At 57.7% G+C, this 25,624-nt stretch overlaps 1 protein-coding gene across 6 annotated transcripts in view; it reads left to right on the forward strand.

Annotated features, from left to right (window-relative positions):
- Positions 1–1,980: 1,980 nt before the first annotated feature.
- Positions 1,981–25,624, forward strand: part of ADARB1 (adenosine deaminase RNA specific B1) — a 112,585-nt gene continuing 88,941 nt past the window's right edge. For 5 of the 6 annotated variants that reach the window (XR_004139581.2, XR_004139582.2, XM_031460895.2 and 2 more), the window contains exon 1: positions 1,981–2,113. The gene's annotated coding sequence lies outside the window, so the exon portion shown is untranslated. Of the gene's footprint in view, positions 2,114–19,609; positions 19,660–25,624 lie in introns of those variants that run through there. The other variant, XM_031460932.2, reaches the window with a different exon arrangement.

Below are 25,624 nucleotides of genomic sequence, written 5' to 3' on the forward strand. Positions count from 1 at the left end.
CCCTCATCCTGGACTTTGACCTCTCAGGTGCCCGGCGAGCCCTGGTACTGTGCCGGGTGACTGGAAACTGCTTTCACCCCACATCAGCATAAAGAGACACATCCTGTGGGTGTCACTACAGGTCGGGGAGAACACCACATACACCCATCTCTGGAGAGGATGGTGGCTGAGGAGAGCAGTATGGCAGGCAGGGGCGACCCCAGGCTCCCAGCCGCCTCCGAAGTGGCCAAGAGGCGGGCCAGCCAGCTGGAGCCCCGTGCAGGCCTGGGGCTCTCCGCCTCAGCTGACAGGCTGCATTCACTCCACCAGCTCCGCCTGGAGGGCAGGCACCGCTTCCCCTGTGTACACAATACTGAGCGCGGGCCTCTCAGACTGGCTCCGGGCTGGGCCTCTGTCTTGCTTTGGCCAACAGGACATTAGGAAACGTGCGGAGGCTGGAAAAGCCCTGGGCACCGAACTCTGCCTCCCCTCTTGCTGCTGATGGGGCCACACCAGCATGAGCAGCAGCGGCGGCCAGCTTTCGGATGGCAGTCCCTGCCCGAGACCCGAGGGAGTGGCCCGTGTGAGTCCCAGCTCATACGAGCCACACCCCACGAAGCAGAGATGAACAGTGCCAGTCGCTCGCCCTCAGGATCGCGAACAAATAAATGATTGCTTCAAGCCACTTAGTTGGGGTGGTTGGTTGCATAGAAATAAAGTCCTCATGTACATTTTCCTTCTTAAGAATGAATCCCTAGACGTCATCCCAGGAACCCTGGTGTTTCCGTGTTGTCCAGCGCCCCTCTGGACGCTGCACCTGGCAGCGGCCCTCAGGGCAGGTGCTGGGCCTCCTGCTAGCTGGCGGGCCTTCCCGTGAGACAGCAACCTGAAGCAGACAGCTGGCCGCCGCAGCACTCAGGTCACTGCACTCAGGGATACCCCGTTCTGTCCCATGACTTGGGGGTGACCGCAGCTAACCTCTAGAGTGTCGAGGCTGGGCTCTTCCCGGACATGTGTCTTCTTCCCCCTCTTACACCGGAGCAAACCGGCAGAGGTCCGGAGAGATGCCTTAGGCCCCGCAGCTGAGAAGGGGGCAGCAGAACTGGGCCCTGGAGCGCAGCCTCCGCTGGCACCGGCGCTGCCCAGGCTGAGAGGCCCAGGCTGAGAGCCCCAGGCCGGCCCGCCGCCGCCCTCTGCGCCCTGGAGTCCTCCTAGTAGGTGACCAGCCCCCAGAGCGCTCTGGGCACTCGCGTCTAAGGACTGGATTTTTCTTGTCAAACTGTTTTCTGAGTAGAAGTGCAGCCTTGAGTTGGTTATTCTGGTCTTCCAAACGTGGCACTTCCACAAATGCTTACCACTCTGCGTGTAAACACTTCTCGGTATCGCCGTAGAAAATGCAATTACGGTGCCCGGGGGCGTACGCTTACCGCGTGCTCGTGAAACAGCTGTGACAAGCCTTCACCTGCTAACCGACCAAGCCAGCGCCCCGCAGCTGGTCATCTCGCCTTGCTTCTGACCTCGCCGAGGGTCCCACGCAGAAACCGGGGGGCGCCGTCGGCGTCTGGGGGCCGTGACCCCACCTCCTCCAGCACGCCCCCGACTTCGCACCGCGCAGGCCGGGTGCACCTTAACGTCCGGTTCCCGGCGCGCCCTCCAGCGCGCGGACGCTGCGGACCCCGCCCGCCTCGCCGGGGACCCCGCGCCGCCGGCCGCGGGCGGGGCCTCGCGGGGCCGCGCCCCTCCCGCCGCCCTGGGCCCTCTCTCCCGGATCCCTCCGTCCCCTCGCCCCCTCTCGCGCTCCCGGGCCCCGCCGACCGCGGGTAAGACTCGGCGCGGCCTGCGTGCGCGCGCACGTGCGGCGTCGTGGCGTCGCCGCCCCCCCTCCCCGCGTGCGCGCGGCCGGCCGCGGGGGCCGCGGGGAGGGCGGAGCCAACGCCGAGGGCGGAGGGCGGAGGCTGAGGCGGCGGCTGAGGCGGCGGCCGGTCGGGCCGCTCTCGGGGCCGCGCTCGGGGGCGCGCTCGGGGCCGCGCCAGGCCACGGCCAGCGCGCCGCAGCCCCCGGCGGCCGATCGGAGCCCCGCGGACTTGCGATCGGAGCCCTTGAGCCGCGCGGAGCGGAGCGGCCCGCGGCTGAGGTGAGGCCGGCGGGGCGGCGGCGCTGCGGGGGCGGCGGGGCTCGGACACCGCGGCCGGACAGCACGGCCGGACCACGCCGCCGGGCCACGCCGCCGGGCAGCGCGGGGCAGCGCCGCGACTGCGTTTATGTAAGCGCCGCGGGGCAGGTGGTGAGGCCGCGCCGGGCGTGCGGCTGGAGCGGGACCCGAGCGGCCCGGGGCGCTGTCCGGAGACGCTGTCCGGAGCGGCCGCGGGCCGCCCAGGGAGGGGAACTGCGCCCAGAGCGGCCCCACGTCTCCTGCCCCCGGCGCCGCATCTGCGCGGGATGCTCTGCGCCGCGGAAGAGGGAGGCTGCGCCCCGGGATGCAGGAGAGCCTGCGCCCCCGGGACGGAGGGGAGGCTGCGTCCCCGGGATGAAGCTGCGCCCCGGGGCGGGTACACCGAGCCCGCAGGTGAAGGGGAGGCTGCGCCCCCGGGGAGGGACACTGCCCCCAGGGATGAGGCTGCGTCCTGGGGAGTGGAGCCCGCGCCCCCAGGACGGAGGGGAGGCTGCGTCCCCGGGATGAAGCTGCGCCCCTAGGCGGGTACACCGAGCCCAAGGATAAATGGGAGGCTGCACTCCCGGGATGAACCTGGACGGAGGGGAGGCTGCGTCCTAGGGATGTGGATGCGCCCCGGGGCGGGTACGCTGAGCCCGAGGATGAAGGAGAGGCTGCGCCCCCGGGGAGGGACACTCTCCCCAGGGATGAGGCTGCGCCCTGGAGAGTAGAGCCTGGGCCCTCAGGAGGGGAGCCTGCACCGGGGACAGCCCCGTCCCCTCCCCGGGAGTGCCGCTTCTGCTCCGGCTGCGGTGCGCCCTAGGAGGGAGGGCTGCGCCCGGGACAGGGCTGCACCTGGGACGGCCCGCGTCCCCTTCGGGAGGGCACCGGGTCCGCGCAAGATGCTCTGCGCTGTGTGGAGGGCACAGTGCACCCTCCGGGTGAGGCTGCGCCCCCGGGGAATGGAGGCTGCACCCCCACAGTGAGGCTGCGCCGGGGACGGCCCCGCGTGTCCTCCCGAGGGCGCAGTGTCCGCGTGGGTTGCTCTGCGCCGCGGGCGTCCCGGGGCGGGGAAGTTCCCGCGGATTCCGGGCATCTTGAGCAATCGGAACGATCTGGGGCGACTAGGGGCTCGAGGTGAATTCTGACATGTTCAGATCTGCAGTAGGAAAATTACCGGGACGCGAATGGGTCTGAAGGAAGGGGTCAACGTGGGCTGTGGATGCTGAGACGTGTCGGAGTCTCGTTAACGTACTGGAGAACCTAAAACGTGTCCTAGTCCCGATTTGTACGTGGAGACCCGCAGCGCTGTGTGTGGCTCCCGTTAGTATTTTCAGCCGGCGTGTCTGGGTCGTTGCTTCTGATGAGGGCGTTTTGTTTCCTTGCGCGAGCTGTAATGGTTAGCGTTCAGTTCTGGAAGTACAAGGAAAAGTGGCTTGATGTCAGACTTGCTTCTTTATTCTTAGTGTCGTAATTAAGATGATCGACCAGTTAAGTTTCGAGAACAGAAATATTTATCTACTTCTCTTTGTTCCCTCTTAAATTTACCATGTGTTGTATTCCTTTAAAAGGTGCCGCCTACAAGCTGCATTTCCCCAAACACCGGGTTGTGCTCTGGGCAGTTCCCCGTGCAGTGTCTTTTGATTACCGTCTTTTTTTTGAGGCTGAGATTCCTTTACCTTCTGCCTGCTGAGGGTTTCCCTGAAGGGAAAGGAAGAAGAAGAAGAAGAAGAAGAAGAAGGCAAAGATTGGCTGGTACCCCTCCTCCTTGATGTGAGAATCAGCTGCAAGGTCCCTCCAGGGACAGGGTCCCCTCCGCAGGGACACCCACAGCAGCGCTCATGAATACTGGATGAGACTCAGTGAGTTAGGTGTCGCTCCTGCCCTGCCCAGGTGGAGGTGGGGACTCACACTGGCTTTGCAGGGCAGCCGCTGTCTGTGAGTCGTGCCTGTTTGATGTCTGAAGGTTCCTGAGACTGAATTTATTCAGCTACATCTCCAACAAAATTTGAGGCTATAGTTGGAAGGGAAAAAAAGGCCTTTCTGCAGGGGGCAGTGGTGAAGAGAAAATTGGTCCAGCTCTGAGAAATTGATGACACATGCATCCGAGATGCACTGTGCTCATGGTCAGCGCCGGGAGGTGAAGAGAGGACCGTGAGCTAATAACGTCTCCCACAAAAAACTTCTCGGCTCAGAGGCTAATTCAGGACTTTGTGAATTTACATGTTGTAAAGGCATTTCAACTGCTTTTAGACGGGGATAAGAAAATTCCTTAAACTTAAATTTGTCTGATGAATGAATAAAGTAAATGAATTCATTTGGCAAGTACTTACCATGTTGGGCTACGCGGGGCCCTCCCTGTTTTAGGCTCCCCACACACAGTGCCGAGCAAAATACGCAGAGTTCAAAGCAGTGCAAAAGCTGGCAGTTGACTTTATTAAACACTGTTATAGCATTACCTTTTTAAAAATAAAATTCATAATTTTAGTTATGAAAGTTTAAAATGTATACCATTGAAGTTTTTATTTACAGCTTTGAAAGTATAAGCTCTCACACTGCACATTCAAGGGGTGCAGACAGACACACAGCCTCATTCCACTCCATCCCTAGCCACTCGGGCCCCTAACTGCTCTGACCGGGTGACTGTGTGCTGCCTCAGCAGTGGTTGAAATATACATGTGGTTACAGATGTGTTTTAATATAGTTTTTAATATCGAATGTGAGAAACAGTGCTGCAGTGAATTTTTTTGTGCATGGGTTCAAGCAAAACCTACTAATCATTTCTTTAAATCATCAAAATTCCTTGGCTGTAAGGTTTATTTAAGAGCTGGGTTTTATTCCCTTGAATACTGTGATGTGCGATGTATTTATGACCGAGGAAATTATTTAAATAGGTAGGAGATAGAAAGTATACTTTGGAGATTAATAGGTGAAGTTATACATTTACCAGCCTATAAAAAAGTTGTTTAAGAAAAATTGTCAATCTTAGTATGAAACTGAAAAACTTAGGTCCAGTTTTATTGGAAAACTTGATTTTTTTTGTCAGTGTTCTAAAACATGGATTTCCAAATCTACAATTGGTGTGATAGAAATACTACTATTAAAAAAAACTTAGACATATTTTTATAACATGTGACGTAGGAAAGACAGTGAGAACCTCATTCAAAAATTGTATGTTGAGGTCGTTGAGGTTTCCTCGTTCCTTCTCTTCCTGACGTCATGTGTTGTTCGGAACATGCACAGGAAGCTAGCAGCCGGCAGCGGTGCTCACCTGGCCTTGCGGCGCAGCCTGACGGCCGCGGGGCCCAGGCCCTCAGTACCAGCTCGTCACGTTCTATTGTGGTCTGGGTGACACTGCTGTGTGCCAGGTGTCTAGGGTGTGCCAGAGAACGGCTTTCTCTTCGTGGTGGATTTAAACTGAAGACGAGGCTGGGAGGGGATGGAAGCAGCTCGGAGGGGCCTGGTATTTCCATGGGAAGCGCGGTGAAACTCTGCGAGCGTCTAGGGCGGGTTTCTTTCACTCACGTGGTCACCCCCCTCCCCGGACTTAGACCAGGTGTCAGTACGGTTCTAGGCCCTGGAGACAGAGGAGTGAACGGCAAGGGTGGTTCCTGCCCCCATGGGGGAGATGAGGATGGTGAACCCCAGCTGAAGTCCTAAGTGCAGGGAGGAGCATGTAAAACTAGCAGAGGGGTCGAGGGGGCTCTCAGAGGCTGGAGGCTGGTGGCTTTGGCAGGCAGAGGGAGCTCTGAAGTCCTGGCCTTGGGCCACAGGGGTCTGAGCTTCCTGTGTGGTGCTGATGCGGTGCTGGTACGGGAGCCCAGGGGGCTGAGAGGAAGGGAGGGCTGCAGCTCATGGGGGTGTGGAATTGAGGTGGTGATCTCAGCCTCGCAGGGTGCCGCCTGCCCGCCTACCTTCCTAGTAGAGAGTTTTGAACAACAGAAGGGCAGGATCTGATTTACCTTTGAAAGGAATCACGCTGGCTGTTCTGCAGCTAATCTTTTTTGGAAGCTTGTGATGTGCCAGGCCATTTAAGTGCTTTACATTTATTCATTAAATTCTTAGGCAGTCTATAGGCAGGCATTATTATAGGTCTTCCATGTTACAGGTGGGTAAAGCTGGGTTCAGAGAGGCCACGGGTAAGTGGCAAAGGGAGGACTTCCCTGAGAGCCCGGGCCGCGGGCAGGAGGGGGCAGCGGGCCTGCCCAGGCAGAGGTGGTGGGAGCAGATCTGGCGTGCTGTCCTCCAGCACGTGTGAAATGTCCTCTGTAAGTAAGTTGCAGTGTTATTTTCTGGTGCTGTTACCAGGGAAATGTTGCCACTTTGACTGTGACACAGACGGCCCCGTCAGTTGGGGGTCACTCGCACTCGGTGGAAGAGCCCTTAGACTTCCCGCATGGGCTTTTCAGACCATGCCGCTCTTGTGCCTTCATGACAAAAGAAAAGGTAAGTGAAATAAAGTAAGGATAACATTTCTTCCCCTTTAGAGTTTGGTCCCTCCAAGTCGGCGCCACGGCAGAGTCCACTGTGCTGTCACCGACGTCACTGCGTGGCCTTCCTGGCTGCCGTCTCTGGGGCGCGTCCACGCCGCGGCTGCAGTCTGCGAGCTTGGACGCTCTCTTGGTCTCACCGGCAGGTGTCGCGGAGGGGCTTCCGGCCCTAAGATGATTTGCTAACGGCCTGACGATGGGTTAGTTGCCCCGTCAGTCATGCCACCAAGAGGCCCAGCTGAGGCTGAGCGACCCCTCTCACCTCCGGCCTGATTTCACAGTCGTGAAGGTGCAGGAAAGCGCGGGCCTTAGAACTGAGGAACTTGGCGTGTTCCGCAGGCGGACCTGTCGGGATTGCCGGTAGGCTCTGCGGTGGAGCAGCCCCGACGACCCCAGGGCTGCCGGCCGGAGCCATCGACGGGCGCTGCTGTGACGCGGGCCGTCCGGGCAGAGCAGCTGTCTGGCCAGAGGTCCGGGGTCCGGGGCTGGAGGCGGCCCTGGGCTGCAGGCTGACCCGCGGGTCGGACCTCCGTTCCGCGGCTACCAGACGTGTGGTCTTGAGCTCGCCGCTTACTCTTCGCACCCCGGGGTCCTCCTCCATGACGAGGGAGAGGAGCCGCGCCCCGTCTGCTGGGCTGGTGGGTGGGGGAGCTGAGCTGACGTGCAGTGCCTGCAGTTGGACGCCACCAGCAGGACTGCAGAGGGTTTCTTCCGTGTTATTTTGTGATTAGTCATCCCAGTGGAGGTGTTATGATCTGCGTGGAAGTTCAAGGTTGGGTTCAAGAAGAGGTTGGGGCCAATCATGTCCATTTGGCATCATTTGCACATTGCTGATGTCTGAAACCATAGGGGTGGCGGTGAGCAGACACGGAAAGGCTGAAGGGTGAGGATTGAGCCTGGGGGCTTTTGGCGAGGGGCCCACAGGAGGAGGGGTCTGGTGGTGGGGAGGCCTGGGTGAGAGAGAGGAGGTGCCGAGCGTCAGGTACGGGGGGCCCTCTGGAGGGGACTGGGCAGCCAGACAGCAGCTGGACAGCTGCAGGCTTGCAGGGTTTTTATTTGTAAGTGAGAGCGATTATAGTGTGTTTGGGGCCGTCAGGGAGGATCCCGTAGAGGAGGACGGATGTCTGACGCATCGGGAGGCGGGTAGTTGCCGGAGCACCGTCTCTGAGGTGTGGGAGGGGACGGCCGGAGGCGCAGGGCCAGCTCAGCCCCGGGAGCGAGGCGGGACTCCTGCCCACGGGAGCTGCGGTGCACTTCAGACATCCCTAAGCAGCTTGCTGCCCCTTTGAAAGGAGGGCGTAAAATAAAACATTCTGTGCTCAATGTGGGAACCTTGGGAACTGTGCAGCAGACTTCGGATCTACTTTCTTATTAGCTTGTGGTGCTAAATGCGCTTTGGGGCGTCCTCACAGAAAGATACATGTGGAAATGGTGGGTTTTTTAACTTAAAAAAATTCATGTCTCTAAAGGTATCATTAACTTAACTAGAGGTTGGCACCTTTATTCACCAAATTTAGTGCCATTCAGAGGGCTAACCAGACTGGGCCCCTGACCTGGGCTCCAGCGCGGCGTCCGGGCGGCTGCCCCCACCTCCAGCCGGTGGGGCAGGTGGCCATGCTTTGGGCCTCCAGAAGCTGGGGCGCCGCTGGGGCAGCAGCATTTGCTGAAGGTGGCTGTTCAAGTGGTGAAATAGCTTCCACGCATGTCAGCTGGTACTGTTTGTGGTTATTTGATTTTTCTTTGGTTTGGAAGTTTCGAAATACCCATCTTCTCAGTGGTTCAATCAATAGGATGAAACGTAGGGAGGCCAGCCGACCCCTTGCGCTCCGTCTGTCGTGTGTGCAGCGGGAGGGCTGGTTTCCGTGGCTCTGGGCCCTGTTCCTGTCCCTCCTGCCCTCAGTGGACGGGTTTTACCCAGGCCTTCTCTGTGTGCGCCCTTGCAGAAGGACGCACAGAGGACGAGGAGGATGAGGAGGAAGACGAGGAGGCCTCTCTGAGCCGACCTCCAGGGGGCAGACGAAGCCAGGCAGGAGGCAGACGGAGGCACAGGCGAGGCTGGGGCATCGAGGTGGCTCCTGGGTGAGTTGTGGTGTTCAGGAAGGCTCTCCGGACCGGGTGCTATGCTGAGGCCCAAAGCAGAGAGTGCACCCTTCGTGTCAGGAGAGGGACAGTCACGTTCCAGGGGGAGGGACAGCCTGCCGGAGCCCTGCTCGCTGCAGTAGCCGGGGCAGCAGCCCTGGTCGGGGCGGTGTGTGGGGCAGGGTGCCAGCTGTGCGGCTCTCCGGGCCAGGCCATGGGCCAGGGCTGCAGCAGGGCCGGGGGGCCGGGACCAGGCGGGGGCTGAGAGAGCGGAGAGAGCTCAGGGGTGTCGGCGGAGTCAGAAGGCTTTGGGGACGGATGGGGTTGAGAAGGGCCCTTATAGCTGTGGATCGTCACGGCCTGAGCCCGAGGGTCTGAGGGGACCTTGTTCCATTGTGGACGGCAACTGGCTGTTGGATTCGGCTTAAATCTACAGGTCACTTGTGCCCGGGTGTGTGACGTGCAGGGCATTTACTCTTATGTGCTTACGTGGGATCCGCAAGCCACAGAACGTGTTGTTTCAGGAACCTAGGCACTCCTGTGTCGAAACTCCCTTTAGGTGGAGCTGGCGCTCCCATCAGTTACTGCTCACTGGTCTCACGTAGGGGTGACAGCACCCCTGGTTTTCAGATCGGGAACTGACAGGGTCAGTCGCTTCTTGGGAAGCTGGGTACCATTTAGCTAATACTTACTGAGCTTTTGCTGTGTGTCAGGCATGGAGGAACCAGTTTAATCTAGTTTACTCCTGATGACAAGTTTTGGCGATCCCCATTATGCAGAACCGTCATCGTCCCCTCTTCCCTGGCTCACCTGAGTAGCCCCCTCCCCTCCCCTCCCCTCCATCCCCTCCTGTCTGTTCTTGACAGGCTGCCAGAGCCAAGCCTTAAATGGAGGACGGACCAGGCACCTTCCTGCTCTCAGCCCTGTAACTGCCGCATCCCAGAGGCCTCCCGCCTGCCGGCCCCTCGCTCACCCCTCCAGCTGTCTGGTGGGCTTCACTCCTCCACACACACCCTCCCCTCTGCACCCCTGCGGCCCTGCCGTGTGCGCCGTGGTCTCCCCTGTGCACGGCCCCCGCCCCTCGTCAGCCCGCCAGGCAGACTGGCGCCTCAGGAAGGCAGGGCTCCCGTGCTGTCTCTGTCCTAAGGGCCCAGAGCCATGCCTGGTGGATAGTAAGCACTCACCCATGTTTGTCGTTTGAATGGATAACCTTTCTTACTTTCAATGTAGGTAGTAGAACCCAATTCCACGCTGTTTGCCTGTGAAAATGTGTCTTTTCTGCCTGAGTAGGCTGCACCCCCTACTCCTATTGTGCTTGGTGAATCAGTCATGTATTTATGCCCCATATGTCTGTGTTATCTCCAGATTTCTGTGCTTTTCTTTGTAGAACAGAAACATTTACAAAACATTCAGAATTACTCGAAAACCATGGAGTGCAGAGTAGTCAATTAATCTGTTGAAAGTGGGGAGTCCTCGGCTCGCCTGTCAGGTGACACGTGATGAAGTGCATCGTCGTGAGTGGTGGAGCACCCATGACAGGGAAGGCACAGCTGTAAGTGCATCGTGACGACAGTGAGACTGTTTTGAATAACTCTGGGAGGTTTCAGAAAAGCAGCCAAAAAGAAAAAAAAAACTTAATTCATTGTGGAGGCTCAGAGGATTTAAAAATTAGAAAGAACGTGGCTTCAAAGCTGTTTGGTGGGGAGCAAGTGGCAGAATTTACCGGAATTTGGGAAACTGGGAACTTAATCCCAGCCCTGCCTCTGACCTGGCGGGCTGCTCACTGTGTCGCCCGGGCAGGTTCCCTCAGGGTGTGTGTGTGTAGGGTGGGGGGTGGCGCTGTCCCAGGGTCTCGCTGTTGCTGGAAGACTGCAGGAGGAAGGTAACAGGCCTGAGGGCCTCGAGGGTCTGCAGGCGGCGCTCCGCGCGTGCTGGTCGGGGAAGCCCCTCGTGGGCCCGGTGCCCCTGCGGCTGCAGGGGATCCACACGCAGCCGGCACTCGGCGCGGTGTCCCGTCGTCCCCTCCCTCTGGTCCTGAGAGAGGTGGGTAGGGACGGGACCTGGGGGTGAGGCCTTGGGCTCTGGCTCAGCAAGGAAGCACGAGGGCCCTGTCCCCGCTTGCCTAGGCCTTGGGGACGGGCTTGCTGGCCGCCCTGAACTTCGCGGGCCAGGGCGGCCTTCGCACGTCTGCAGGTCTAGGGCGTGTCGCAGCCGACCAGACAATTCGGCGGGGGCAGGGGTGGGGCTCAGTGGCAGAGCGCGTGCTCAGCATGCACGAGGTCCTCGGTTCTGTCCCCGGTACCTCCGTTAAAGAAAAAAAACCTGTAAGAAAAGGGTAATTCAGTAGTAGGTAATGATTAGTTGGCCCCTCTTCTAACGTTGTGCCCTTAGAAACCGAGTTGTTAACACGTGTATCCGCCGGGGTGGAGAATGAGTTTGAAAGTTGCTTTGCATTCGCGCCTTTACTCATGGGCAGTGAGCCCAAGTCCAGCTTCTTTCCTTGTCCTGGTTGCTAACAGCCCAGGTCCTCTGGCTCCCCGGGTGGTACCTCTCCTTGGCTGAGTGATGTCCTTGAGGAAAGGAACTTACTCCCGCAGGCGAGGCAGCATCTCACCACTTGCGTGAGGCCGAGGGATGGCCACCATCCCTAGTTTCTGGGCGGACACTGTCGCCTCCTAACACCCAGCCCTCCTTCCCAGCCTCTTCCCTTTCCAGGGGTTGATTCTGCCAGACACCTGCTCTCAGGCAAGAGGTCTTGTCTGTGTCAGGTCAGGGCGCCCGCGTCTTCCGTGTGCTGTGCTGGGAGAGGGCAGGGAATTGGACTCATCCAGGGGCTGTCCCCAGGGAGAGAGGGGAGAGGGTGCTGGGCGGCCGCAGGGCAGCCCCTGACCCCTGCATGGAGGAGGAGGGAAGGTGCAGGTCGTGCAGACGCTTCACGTGGCTTAGGCCTGAGCACAGTTTGAGGTCAGCCCGGTGGAGGGACAGTTCTGGGGACTTCCGTGCCCGGGCCACTGCTTGAATAGCACTGATTTGACGGTTTGTGTCTGTTCTACTCTAGGTATGAATGAAATTAATTCTATCAAATGCGTATTTATTAGCCTCGATCACTCTGAGTTTGATTCCTTTTCTGAGCAGGAATCTCCCCAAAATAATCGTCAGAAGGAACCACCATTCCTGGGCTGGGCGTCTGTGTCTGGTCTCACAATGTGCCTCTTAGGACACAGCGCTCTTGGCGGGTGCTTCAGAGAATTAGCTTTTCTTTCTTAGTGTATTAAAACTTTGTTTTCATTAAAAAGCTGTCAAAACATTTAACGATCCTCATGTGACGAGTTTTTTGAATTAACAGCCCGGGCAAGCGACACAGTAAACGGTGACAAGTCAGGCTGTGGGTAGAAGCGAGGTTAGGAGGTGGGCTGCGAGTGCTTAATTCAGGGAGAGTGGGGTTCATGGGAGTGAGTCATCGGCTTTCAGAGCTGTGATGGTTTGGGGTCACAGTGCAACTTAGGTTTGACCATCAGTGGGACCCTGTGGAAAAACCCCACTTGTGCCAAGTTCGGCGGCTTTGGAAGTGGTGCGGTGCAGACCTGTGTGTCAGGACTGCTGGCTCGTCCTTTGGAATAGGGGGCGTGTGCCGTGTCAGCCACGTGCGGACCAGGGTCAGTCGCGTCTTCTGACCCCCACCCTGGGGGTTTCCTCTCCGGGTTCTTGGTGTCGTGTGTGGTAGGTCGTTTTCACCCACGTGCACATGAGTGAGTGAGACGCGTTCGATCATTCCACAGTGAAGCTTTCTGTTCTCTAGCTTTGTTCTCTAATAAAACCGAGGATCTTGACGACATCCCCGTTGGAGGAGCAGCCCCGCCCGCTCCCGCCCCACTCCCCTGGTTCTGCGGGGTGGGTCGGCGCAGGGGCACGGAGGCGTGCTTGCTGAAGGCCAGCCTCTCTCACCGAAAGCCCTTGCTGTGGGGAAGGGAGGGCTTTCCTTTTAGTTAACCAAGACTTTCTGCCTCGATGGAGCGTGGGAAGGGGCGTCGGATCCTTGGGACAGAACTCTGCTGTGAGTGGTGCTGGGGGAGGGCCGTGCCGTGTGATGGTGCGGTCAGCGTGGCGCCTGTCGCGGGGAAGAATCACCTGCGTGTCCCCGGGCTTGCTGTGGCTGAAGAAGCTGCAGGTGGCACGTGTGGTCAGCTCGTGGTCTGGGTGTTCATCCTCAAGCGCTCGGGAAGGTGCGGGCGGGTGTGGAAGGCGGGGAGGTACCATAAGGAGGCTCTGTCTTCTCTTGTTTTAAAAGCTGCCGTGAGAGTCACCCTCAGTACGTGGATAGGTCAACGATTTTCATGAATTTCTAAGCTGTGCAGCTATCACCACAGTCCAGTTGTAAAACGTCTCCATTACCCCAAAGTGCTCCTTGTGTTTGCTTGTGGTTAGTCCTCATTCCCACCTGCCGCCGTTGGCGACCGCCGGCTGCTTGCTGTCCTATAGATGTGCCTTTGACAGCACTCTGCTGCGCGGGGTAACGCATCCTTTTTATCCCTCCAGTGGGGTGGGCGTCTGGACTGTGTCCCCTTTTTGACTCTGTGAATAATGCAGCTCTGAACATGAACACACACGTCCTTGTGGCCCAGGCTTGGCCTGGCGTCAGGGTGGCAGCATGTCTGGGTGGTGGCGCTGGACAGCCGCCATGAGACCCCGGGCTCCTCCTCGGGCCTGTCTCCACGTGTGCATGGGGCTTCTGGGATCACCCGGCCCTGTTACTTCCGGGACGAAGTACCGTGGGCGGAGCGTCCAGCACAGGCTGCTCGGGTGTCTTACCTCACCGCCCTGCGTGCGCTGGACACTGAGCCCCCAGCGGGTGCGCTCTTCCCCGTGTTCCACCTGCAGTCTCCCTCCGCAGAGGAGGTCCGCAAAGGACTGGCAGGCATGTTAAACGCCACAGCCAGCCTGCAGAACCTCGTCCTCTCCATGACTAGATGCAGCAGTCGCACTTCTAGGAATTGAGCCCCAGGACACGCCTCCAACAAGATGAAAACACACGTGGAAATACCCTAGCCGTCCATTCCGGCCCAGGCGAGGCAGCTCTGGCTGGCCACACCACGAAGAGCCATGGGGGGCGGGCGGGGCGCGCTCTGTGAACTGACCTGTGGTGATTCTGAGAACCTGCAGGAAGTGAGCAGGGCAGAGAGCCCGACGGCGCCTGGTGTGCCTCCCTCCACGCGAGAAAACCTGCGTACCTGCGCCTCCGGCCGAAATGGATGCGGGCAGGGTGCGCAGAACCAGAGGGCCGGGCCCCGCAGGTCAGGGGCGGCTGGGGGGCCGGGCGCGCCGGGCTTCTCTGGGTGGACCGCTCAGTACAGCCCGGCTCTTGGAACCACAGACCCCAAGACAAAATAAATGAACATTAGCCAGGATGTGGGGGAGCCGGGGTGGAATGCAGACTGACCGAAGCTCAGTGTAGGACAGAGCAGCAGCAGAGCCGCAGCGGGGGTGGGGGCGCAGGAGGAAGGAGTAGCCCGGTTTGGGGATACCATATTTTGACTAGATTCTGTGAGGCTGCAGATGAAAAGGGCTGTACACAGTCCTGTCTGGCTGTTTCTCTCGGGGCAAGGTTGGTTGGCCGTGTGAGCATGTTACACGAGGACTGAACAGCAAACGTGTGGTGGGGAGGAGAGCCCGGAGGGAGCTGCAGACCAGGGGAGGGGACCGTAGACCCGCGTGGACAGATGGGTCCAGGGCTGCGGAGGGTGTCAGCGTGCGTGCACAGCTCACTCTGTCCCGAGGACACCCAAATACCCTCTCCGAGCCGACAAGCAGGGCTCGGAACGCCTCGTGGTGCAGAAAGACGTGCTCAGAGAGCATCGGGCGTGTGGGGGGTGGGGCGTGGGGACTGCCGGAGTGGGAGAGGCGCCCGGGCTGGCCACCCTGAGCAAAGACCTGGATAAACGGTATTGGTTTGTAATCTGCAGAAAACAGTAAGTACCCGTCAGTCCACGCTGACGTAAATAAGCAACTGAGTAAGTAAGTGGGGGGGGCACTGGAGCATTCCAGTTCGTCAACAGACAAGGAGCAAGGAGCAAGACACCGTGGTAGCGAGTGCTTCAGGCAAGACCCAGGACTGAGGCAGAAATTAGCGAGCGAAAGTCTGAGGAGAAACAGGATATGTGCCTGGTGTCAAAGTAGCTCTTCCTCAAGTTATTTACTTATTGAAAAGGGAAAAGTAGTAACTTTAGAGCGGAGAAGGCCAGCAGATACCACCTCAGCCGAGCGATCAAGGCCACATCGCCTGTGGTAAGACAGGGGGCCGTCGCGTCCTCCCTGACACCACGCGGGCACCGCCTCTCGCCGGGGTCCTTGCCACAGGTGTGCAGTCACGGTGTGACCGCCAGGAGACAGCAGGAGGACTCCAGCAGAGGATGTCCCGAGACGCAAGAGGGAGTGAGGGGCCTCAGGGGACACGGCGGGGAGAGGCTGCCTGGGTCTGGAGAGGGCCGAGTAGAGAGGACACAGGGGAAAACCGGCAGAACCTGAGTCCGCTCGGTGGTGCAGCTGATGCCGGTGTTCTGTGTTGAGTTCCTAATTTTGGTGGCTGTCCAGCGATTCTGTCAGATGTGGCCGTCGGGGGAAGCCGGGCGGAGGGCTCGGGAGGGCTGTTGTCCGCCTTCCGGCTGCCCCGCGCCCCGCTGACGCTCCTGCGGCCTGCCGCTCGGGAGGAGGCGGAGTCCTCGCGCTGAGCGGTCTGGGCGCCTCGAGCCCCGGTGTGCGGCGGTCTGAGGTGTGGTTCCCACGCTGGGGGGGGGGGGGGACGGGCACAGTTCTGTGAAAGGGGGCCGTCAGCGCTGCCTGGTGCCAGTGGGAAGAGGCGCTGTGCCCCGGGCAGTGACTGCCGGAGGCGCCTCTCACGTGGCTGTGGATGCTCTGCTAGGCTGCCCTTGGCCTTCACGTTGTATTATTTTTGTCCAAAGAGAAACGTTCAGTTTTTATATATTCAGAGGTATCAGGCTTTCCCTTTATGACTTTTGGACTGAGGCCCATCTGAGAACGTTTTCCTACATCAGGAGGCATTCTTCTTTAATCTCTTCCAGCAGGTCTGTGTTCTGTTTTCCACATTTAGCCTATTGATTTATGTGAAATCTGTTTTTACACGATTTGAGGTCAGCACCTGATATTTTTTTCCTGTTGGCTAGCCAGTGGCCTCAGTCATTGCGTGGTCTGCCCTTTGCCCAGCGATGAGAAGTGCCACTCGCATCCTATATTGCGTTCCTTCTTCGGAAGGGTGCGTTCCCAGTTGCCCGTCACTGCTGTATAGGAGGCTGTTGAGTTTTGAATGTGGACTTTGTCCCCACCCATCATTTGTGTCCCATGTTTTCTAGGGAGGATCAGGTTGTGCAGGCGGTGCCTCTTCCTCTCTGATTTTTGCGCTGCCCCCGGCTCCCTGGCCAGGACATGAGGCACCAGGCCGAGCGGGCTGGAGCAGTGGGGGCGGCCGGCAGGCAGGCACTGCTCCGGCTCTGGCATTCGCGGGGACGCCTCTGATGCTCCCTCTGCAGGAGTGATGCTCACTGCAGTCGTCTTGTTCATGCCCTTCATCTAATTAAGCAAGTAAATGCCCTGCTTTGCTGAGAGTTTTTAAAAAATAAACTTTATCATGTACAGCAGTAGAATTTTATTGTTTGGTTTTTCTGCATCTGTTGAAATGATCGTGTGGTTTCCCTCCAATCTGTTAATATAGTAAATTTCATTCATAGATTTCCTGATGATAAACTTTTCATTCTCAGGGTAAAACTTACTTTACTTTTAACACACTGAGAATTAAATTTGCTATTTATTTAAATATTTTCTTTTTTTTTTCCAGAATTTTTCTTCTTTTTTTCTTTTTCTGAGATAGAGTTTACATATCTTAAGGTACCTGCAGTGGTGTGCTGATAAATGTTTAACGAATGGCTTTCTTGAGAGGGGGTTGTAAAAAGCCCTGATTTGTAGCATTTTCCAACTTCCGTGGCATAAATATTCTTGCCGTTACCTATTTCAGGCTCCCAGTGAGCTGTGGCAGGCTGGCCCACAACATTCCTGAAACCCAGCACCCTCTCTTGAGCTGGTAGGAGCCGGCAGGGCAGCTGTGAGCCTGGTGACTTCGGGCTGTGTGCGACCACATGACCGTCTCCACCATCCTCCCATCCCTCCTCTGCCTGTCTGCATCAGCACCCACCTCCCGGGGTAGCCACCGGTCTGACCTCGGTCGCCTCGTGTCCTCGCCTCCGTCTGGGAGACCTAGCGTTCTGTTCGGTGCATTCACAGCTCCTCATTTTCCCCCGAGGACTGCCTCGGCCACCTCACTTACAGACAGTCAAGTGCTGGGCTCACAGTGAGTTTATTGAAAGGTTGAGCCTGTGACTCATGGTTACTACTGTGGCATGAACTTTATTTAGAAAACTGTACCTTCTGTGATAGTCACTTTCCTTAAATCTAAAGGGTTGCTAGCATCTTATATTTGTGTAGCTTTTCATCTTCATTAGTATAAATTTAACGTTTTTTATTCATCTATTTTTGCAATCATTTGACAGGTGTTTTTTGAGTACCTACTCTGTGTCATTTTAGATGGCAAAGGTGTAGCAGTGAAAAAATAACTCAGCCTCTTTCCTTGTGGCACGTAGGCTCTGATATATCTTCAAGTTGTGAGTTTTTCTCATCTGTCTGTCCTCCCCACTTTTCTCCTTACTCAGACATCTCCTTGTCTTTGCCCCTGGTACTAACTTAAGTCAACCCTGAATTAATTCGATTTCTTCTGCTGCTTTAGCTTTGAAATTCCCTGCTTTGATGCCAGTTGGCGTTTAGCTTAACTACTATATAGTTATTTCTGCTTTTCCCACATCCTCACAATGAAAAGGCAAAGGAATTGCATCTGGTGGTTTTTTTTTATTAGGAAAGGCCAATGTTTTAAAAGTGTCGTGACAGTAGACTTAACAGGGTAAGTTTAGTGCAGTGACACCGTTTACAGTGTGGGGACAAGCGTGTGGCCTTCCCCTGCAGCTCTGGGGCTGGCAGACTCGCTCCCCACCAGTGTGGCCTCTGTCTAGCTCCTGAGGGCGCTGGGGTGCGTCGGGCTGCGCCTTCTGGCGGCCGGGTGGCTCCGAAGGCTGGGCGTCTGGTCACCGGTGTCTGCGCGTTTGCTGCACTCTTTGGCATCGGCAGAGTGGGGCGGCTGGGACTCAGGTCCCCATCCCCCTGAGGGCTGCAATCCAGGGAGAGCAGTGGGGGGTCTCCCTGGGGGAGGAGGAGCTGGAGGACCTCCATCCAGGGTAGCCAGCATGGTGGGTGGGCCGGGAAATCCGGATGCAGGCCAGTGGACCTCAGAAACTCACCTGCTCATCCTGTTAAGCTGGTTTGAATTTCTGCCTCTTTAATCCTTTGCAAAGTTAATTTGTCTTTAATTTGAAAGTATTTTATTTTAACAGGAGGAAATGGTTCTAATTCATTTATTCAGACAACTTACAAGGCCTTAGAGATGAACTTCCCTCACTCCCCCAGGAGGGCGCTGAGGAACGGCTGTGTGTGAGAACGCGGTGTGTGTGGGTCTTGGCTCCCAGCCCGTGAGCGTGTGTCTGCGGACAAGAACCTTTGGAGGAAGGACCGGTCACTCTGCTGCTGGGGCCGTCGGTCCAGAAGGTGTGGCCCGGCCTCAGCCGAGATCCAAAGCCAACACACATTTTCTTCCCGCACCCGCCCTGCGTGGCCCCCTGCTGAGGATGGAGAGAAAGCGCCGGGCTCCCGTCTGTCAGGTGGCTGTGACCTCCCACGCGTGCTGACTGAGCTGGCCTCCTTACTCTTTTGGCCATATTGCAACTGCCTGATGAGGCGGTTTAAAAACGGGTATCGAAGAAACAATTTTTCATGGTAAAAATGTCTTTTTTTTTGTATAGTTAAGCTTTGGAATTTAGTCTTTGAAGGTAGCAAATGCGGATGGAGCATTAATCTGAAGGGCGAGCCCTCTTAGATCACCTTCACATCTTACAAAGTGTCAAAATCACTTCTGACAACAGTGTGGCGCTCCTACTGGGTTTCAAAAAGTGGATTACATCTTAGTTGTATCTGTACTTAAATTTATAAGTCAGCCTGACACTAACAGTGTCCCAGAATAGGAAAGACAAACATCCTTCTGTAAACGTTACCGTGATGAGCAGATTAGGGCTCGCGCCGCAACACAGCAGACGAGGCAGAGGAAGTCGTGGTGATCTTGATCGCTCAAACCTGACTCTTTGCTTGAGTAATTATTTAAAAGACGTTTTAGTAGATTAAGCCTCTCCATCCTATAGAATAGGAGTAATTCATCATCACACAGTTTTGTACTTTTTAGCTTTTTCTTCAGGGTTGGTTCTAGGTCCTAACGATGTCAAAACTAGCATCATGTCTAGTTTTCTAAGAACAGGGAACTCTGTACCCTGCTTCCCAGCGCCAACAGGGCAGTCTGTTAGGAGGCCACTGAAACCCCTTTGGTGAGTCTCAGCCCCCCCCCCTTTACACAATAGCGCAGTGAAAACCAGGAAACCGAGGCTCTGAGATAAGCTGGTCTCGGGAGGAAGGAAGCAGCACGGCTCCTGACAGAGTGCGGGGGCCGCACCCGCCCTCCGTGATCCCGGCCATGGGGGACCCCTCCCCCCACACGAGGGACAGACTGCGTGTGCACCCAGCGGGGTGGATGCGGGCTCTGCGCGCTTCCCAGGGCCGCGGGGGTCCCTGCAGCTCGCCACGCCGCGCCGGCCTGGCTGTCCGCTCCCATCGGCCTGGCTGTCGCTCCCATCGGCCTGGCTGTCGCTCCCATCGGCCGGTTTCCCGAAGCGCCCACTGGCACCCCCAGCAGCGGAAGAGGGCGGTGGCATCCTGCGGGGCCGAGCCCTCCGAGCGCCACCCTCTTCCTCCGCCGCCCTCACCCTTCGTCTGTGCTTCTGGAAGGAGGTCTCATCCTGGGTGGTAAGGCTGGGGGTGCGCGACCCGGGACCCAGGCAGGAGTCTGTCCCTGGTGTCTCTAGGAGGACGCCGTCTGCCCCTGGCTCCTGGCCTCCCCGTCCTGAAGAGAAGAGCTCTGTGCTCTTCTCCCGGGAAGGGGCCTTGGACACGGGGCCTGGAGGAGCACGGGTGGCGGCCGGGGGCTGGGGGGTGGGGGCTGGGACTGGTCCACGCCGGGGGACCCCAGGCTGGGTGACGGCCGGCGGCGGGGCTGCCAGCAGGGCCTCCTGGATTTTGCAGTCACGGTCCAGACCCGAACTTCTCGGTGCCCTCCTGGCTCTCCCTTTGGGCGCTGGCTCTTTGCTGCCCCGTTAAGAACCCTAGGGCTAGGCCACCGCACAGCGAGTGCTCAAAGGCTCGGCGAAATCAAGTTAAATAACTTGCCTTTATGGCGTTTAGTTTTTGTGGTGATTTTCTTAGTTGTCTTCTCAGCCTGTGACTCGTCTGGGGATTTGCGTGGCTCTAGGTGATTGTAACCCTTTTATTCACAGGGTTTTAAGAGGTGGCTTCTTGCTTTTAATGTCCTCTATTGTGAGTTTCTGGTGATTTTGTGTATAAAAGTGAGGCTCTTTTCAGAAAGAATAAATCAAGTTATCTGTTGAGAAACAGCAGAAGTAGTCTTCGTAGCCCTGTGAGCAGCTGGGCCCGCAGCACAGCGTTTCATGTGCACTTGGAGCCTCGTCGCAGCTCCGGATGCCAGCTGGTGCCAGGCCGCTCCCTGTCCTTGTGTTAAGGGCTGGGCTTCCCCTGGGCCCCAGGCACCCTCTGAACCCAATGCTAGTTTGTTGTCTAAAATTACCTTTACATCGGGAAATCTTTAAGTAAAATTTGGGAAGTTTTTCATTAATTCCCTGGGGTGCTTTTGAATGACGGATTTGGTGGAGTATGTGTTTTGGACATTTGGGCACCACCCCGAGGCCACTGGCTGCGGTCTGGTGCTGGTGCGGCCTCCTGTTGGAGAAATGGCCCCTGCGCCGTGTCCAGGGCCGTCCACCCCGAGCACGTGTCAGCTCACAGGTCCCTGGGCACCGTCCTCGTGGGCCCTCTGTTCACCCAGCACCTCCACCGCCTGTCCCCACTGTCACGATCTCGTCTGTTCTTGTCAGGTGGCCTTACATCCTTCGGAAATGTCTCTTCCAGTCCCCAGTGACCTGTCTTTGTCAAGGGCAGTGGCCAGTGTCCTGTCCCTGTCTCACTCAGGCCCTCAGCAGGGTCTGACCAAACTAACTGCGCCGGCCTGGTCCCCACCGCCTGCCCTCAGCCCCAGGGCCCCGCTCCCTCCTGCTCTGGGGGCCCGTGCCTCTCCCTCCGCCTGTCACTCCCGCCCTGTCCCTGGTCCCCAGTGTCATGCAGCCACCCTCAGCCCCCTTTCTCTCACCCTCACTCCGGGTCTTGGCCAGGCTTGCTGGCGTCCTCCCCACTCGAACCCGCTCTGAGCCGCGGGAGCACCTCATTGGCTTTCCCGGCCTGTACTTGCTCTGGTGCGTGCACCTTCGTGTGGTCACTGAGGCAGGGAGCCCCTGTGCGACCCCTTTGGTGACTTCCCATCACGGTGGGTGAAGTATGGCCCCTTAAGAAGAAGCTCCCAGTTCCCCTCTGTTTTCCCCATTTGCTGCTCTGTGCAGACCCCGCCCCACCGCAGGGCCCGAGTGTCTGCTCTTCCTCTTGTGGGCGACAGTCGTCCCCCACGTGTTCGCGAGGCTGCCACTGCTCACTGGTCAGCCACCAGCTCGGCTGTTGTCCCACTGGCCCCCTCCATGCCGCTCTTGTCTGTGCCCCTGTTGTGAGGGCCCCGGAGATGCCCTGTTTGTTTGCTGGCACGTGTGCTGTCTGTCCCCTTGCCCTGGTCCGGTAGCTTTTGGAAGCCGGAGGCAGCCCTGGCCACTGGTGGCTTCAGGTCTGCAGCAGGCGTGTCCACAGGCCTGCACCAGGCACTCTCTTTGGCCTGGGTTTGGGTCGGGGAGGCGTTGGCAGCATGTGGCAGACAGCCTGGTGGCTGTGGCTTTCAACTCCTGGGCCTCTCATCTGAGCCTGGGACGTGGCTTCTGGACCTGCCGTCTCTCCTCTCTGCTGTTTGTCCTTGTGCTGGGCTCCTTGGTCTCCTGGTGGCTGTTCTGAGGGGAGCAGGTGGGCGAGGTCTCTTTCTGGAAAGCATTTCGGGAGCCCCCGGCTTCCATCTGGTTGGCGGGTAGCGTGTTAACGGGGCAGAGTCTGTGCTGCAGGAAGTCAGGCTCCTGAGGAAGGGGGGCCCAGTACCTGCCCAGCACAGGCTTCATGTGGGCCTCTGTGCTCAGCACCTACTTCTGACCTTCTTGAGTTCCAGACCAGTGGAGAGAACCCCACACCCCAAAGGCCAGCGGAGGTCAGAGTGGCCCTGTTCACACAGAAATAACTCGAGAGCAGCTCTCTGTGGCCCAGTGGGCTGGCCAGTCTCGTATCTCAAACTAGACAGACTTATCCACCTGGTGCCAAGCACGTCTGGGGACAAGCGCAGCCGCCCTCGGAGGGACCAGCCTCACCTGTAAGGCGACCTGAGTGCACGGCCACTGTGGGTGGCCCTGTGAGGACACGACCGGCCAGGCGGGCCTGGGCCTCCCTCTAGGCGCATCGTTAGCCCACACTGCCTTCCCTCCTGGGGAGAGTGAGTGTGAGCGGGCAGGGGACCCACGGGGGCACGAGAGGAGTGAGGAATACGGCTCCCTCATCCCCCAGAGGGCTTTGCTCCTCTTATGGGAGAAGTCTGCCCCCGCTGTCTGCCTGAGGAACGGCGGCCCGGCTGGTATTAACCCTGACCTGGCGCTGACCCCAGCCCCCAGAGCCGCTCCTCCCCAGGCCCCGGGTCTGGGGTCCTTGTGGGCCGTCCCCGAAGTAACTGCTGGCCACTCCCCCCCTCCCCAGCTTCTGAGGCTGTTTGTACTCTGCGGAGAAACCCCACCCAGAGTGGCATCCAGAACAGCTTATGAGAGCGGAGGGGGCCTCTGGGAAGCCGTCCGGGACTGGAGTGGATCTTCCCTCCTCTTCGAGCTCGGTTTCTCGCCCCAGGTTGGGAAATCTGGATGCAGGCCAGTGGACCTGTCTGCACAGCGCCCAGGGCCCGGCTAGCGCAGGCCCAAGAGAGCCTTTCTCACCACAAGTGAGAGGGAGGTGGTCACAGTGCCTTCTCTTTGTTGACTGATAAAGAGGAGCAGAGTGTTGCTGGGAAAGCTGAGGCGAGCCTTGGAGTTTTGTTCGAGGTCCGCTGTGCGGAAAAGGAGACCAGAGCAGGGTCTGGGGACCGCCGCAAGCACTTGTGTCTGTATTCTGAGCCCTGGCCGAGGCACTGTGGGGGTTTCTGAACTCAGAGCTGTGGTGTGGGGGGCTCTGCGGTGCAGGCGGGAGGCGGGGAGTGGAGACACTCAGGTTGTGCGAATGTCTGGGATGAGAGGCGGTGCCTTTGCCCGGACAGAGCCCGCGGGGGGCCAGCCTTTGGTCTGCTGTGGACACGCGGCGGCTCGGCTCTTGCTTTCCCATCTCCAGCTCCCGCGGGTGCCTGGGCCCCGGGCCCGCAGGCAGCACCGCCCTCTAGGCTGACATCTCACAGGCTCCCAGCTGAACATTTGGAACCAATCACTTCATTTTCCTAAGTTTTCTCCCCTTTTTCCTCGCGGTGAATGCCATAACACCCCACAGTCGCTAGAAGCCTGGCAGCCATCCTCGACTCCTCGCTTTTCCCTGCTGTCACCTCCAGTCCCCAGCACACTGTGTTCCCACTGTCCCTGCACTAACCCTTCTCCCGAGGTGCCTGTTCTCCACATCTCCCCCGCTGCCCAGTGGCCTGCAGGCCACCGCCATCTCTTGTTTGGCCTTGACAGAAGCCTCCTGCTGGGGCCTGAGTCTTCCCTGTGCTCAGGGCCCTCCACCGGCAGCCCGAGGGCGTCATCTTAGCCCTGCGCTTACAGGCCCTTGTGACCTGCCTTTGTATCTGCAATAAAACTGTAACTTACTTAGTTACAAACGCCCGGCTTGACCCGGCTCCCACCTGTCTTCTGCCCCCCTCCATCTGCCCCCTTTCCCCTCGTCGCGCCGGGCCCACGGCCTCCTGTCTCTGACCTGCGTGGCTCCAGCTCCCAGACTCCTCAGCTTCCCACACGTGCTTCACTTGTTCCCACATGGTGGCCTTCCCCGTGTTCTCCCTACGTCACTGCTGCCGTCTCTGAGGTGGTCCTGACTATCTCCTGGTTTATGGAGGCATTTTCTAGTTTTTATTGAGGGGCAGGTTAGGGAAGTGGTTACCTGCCTGGTCTCTGGAACCAGACTGTTGGGTTGGAGTCATGCTGACCCTGCCTGTCACTCGCTGTGTGACCTTGACATGTTATTTAACCCTCTGGGCCTTAGCTTCCCCGTCTGCAAACTGGGGAGACTGATACCTGCCTCTTTACCACGGGGACTGAATGATTGCGTGAAGCTTCTGTCAGTGTGTGTGGGTAGCAGGTGCTGGGTGAGAACTGGACTGGGCACCGGGCAGAGTGCCCCGTCGAGGGTGCTGGCTCAGGGAGTCAGGAAGGAGGTGGTCACCTTGTGCTTGGGCCGCCCTGCCTCTGCCTGATAAACAGAGGTGCGGCCAAGTTATTCTTAGTATTTCAGTCTGATGGGCCAGACCGAGCGCCTTCCCTGTGGAGCAGAAATGCAGAGCCTTGGTAAAGGAACCCAGTCCCCCAACAAAATAAATCCCCGAGTTGTGTACTGGCAGGCAGGTGGGGCTGGAAACGGCTTCTCCAAGCTTTGGAGGGGAAATCTAGTAGGTGCTTGGGACTGAAATTAAGCCTTGGATCATCTGAAAGGAACTTCCATGTCTTCTCTTAAGGATTGTTAACTCAGAATTAACTCCTTGAGAAATGGGTGGTAGGACTGGTGACCAAGAAAATGTGATTTCCTGTGGGAGAGCTGTGTGTTCATTGTCATTTTATACCAAATAAAGCCGTAATTGGTCATTCTTTAATGCAGAGTAAAGCCCAGCTGCTAAATTAGGGTCTTTTTCTCTAGATTGCTCTATGAGCTTTAAAAATTGCCATTTGTGTTCAGTGCAGATCAATACTGTATCATTTTATGGAACCCAAAGCATAATTACGATGCGCAGTGTGCAATCCACAACACACACGGTGCTGGTTCTTACGCTGCCCTTGTTCTCAGGATTGCCGAGCCCGGGGTTTCTGGAGTGCTCTCTGAGGCCGGCACGTGCTTGGTGCTGAAGGCCCCGTAGCCTCCGGGTGCTGGACTGTGCCTGTGTGACCGCGGCCCAGCGACTTCAGAGTAGGCGCCTGGGCACTGTTGGCTGTGTGAGGTTTCCCTTCCAGAACACACTTGAGGCTCCGTCCCAAGTGTGCCTGAAAACACTGGTGGGACGTAGTCCCAATGTGGGTTTACAGAAACACGTGTAAAATAGCATAAAGGTTGTGTGAACTTAGCTCAGGCAAGCTTCTAATCTCCCCTTTCCAGTCCATTTACCTTTTTTTCTCCAAACATTATGTTCACGATTTAAAAATATATGTTAAAAAAACTCACCTTTAAATTGTAAAAATTATTCAACACATGCAGAAACAAAGTCGCAGCATTTGAGGTCCCCTGGGATCAGCTGAGGGGGGCGTGCGGGAAAGCAGAGGGCACAGGTGGACTTACTGGTGAGGCCTGGGCTTGGGGGTGATCTGCCGTCACCGCGCTGGCCCCTGTCACTTACTGTCCCCGAGTCAAATGCAGCCGCCAGCCCCTAAGAGAACTTCCAGCTCGCAAGGACGGCTCTGGCGGGGCGCGGCCACTGCCCGTCACCTACAGCACAGAGGACAGCTTTGCACGCCCGTCATTTTTTGACTTTATAAATTTAATGAATCAAAGTAAAGGTAAGGTATCTTTTGATTCCCAAGGTAGGGGTGCAGGTACCGAAAGTTCCTAAACC

Source organism: Camelus dromedarius, chromosome 2 (genome assembly GCF_036321535.1).
Source record: "Camelus dromedarius isolate mCamDro1 chromosome 2, mCamDro1.pat, whole genome shotgun sequence".
Lineage (NCBI taxonomy): Eukaryota > Metazoa > Chordata > Mammalia > Artiodactyla > Camelidae > Camelus > Camelus dromedarius.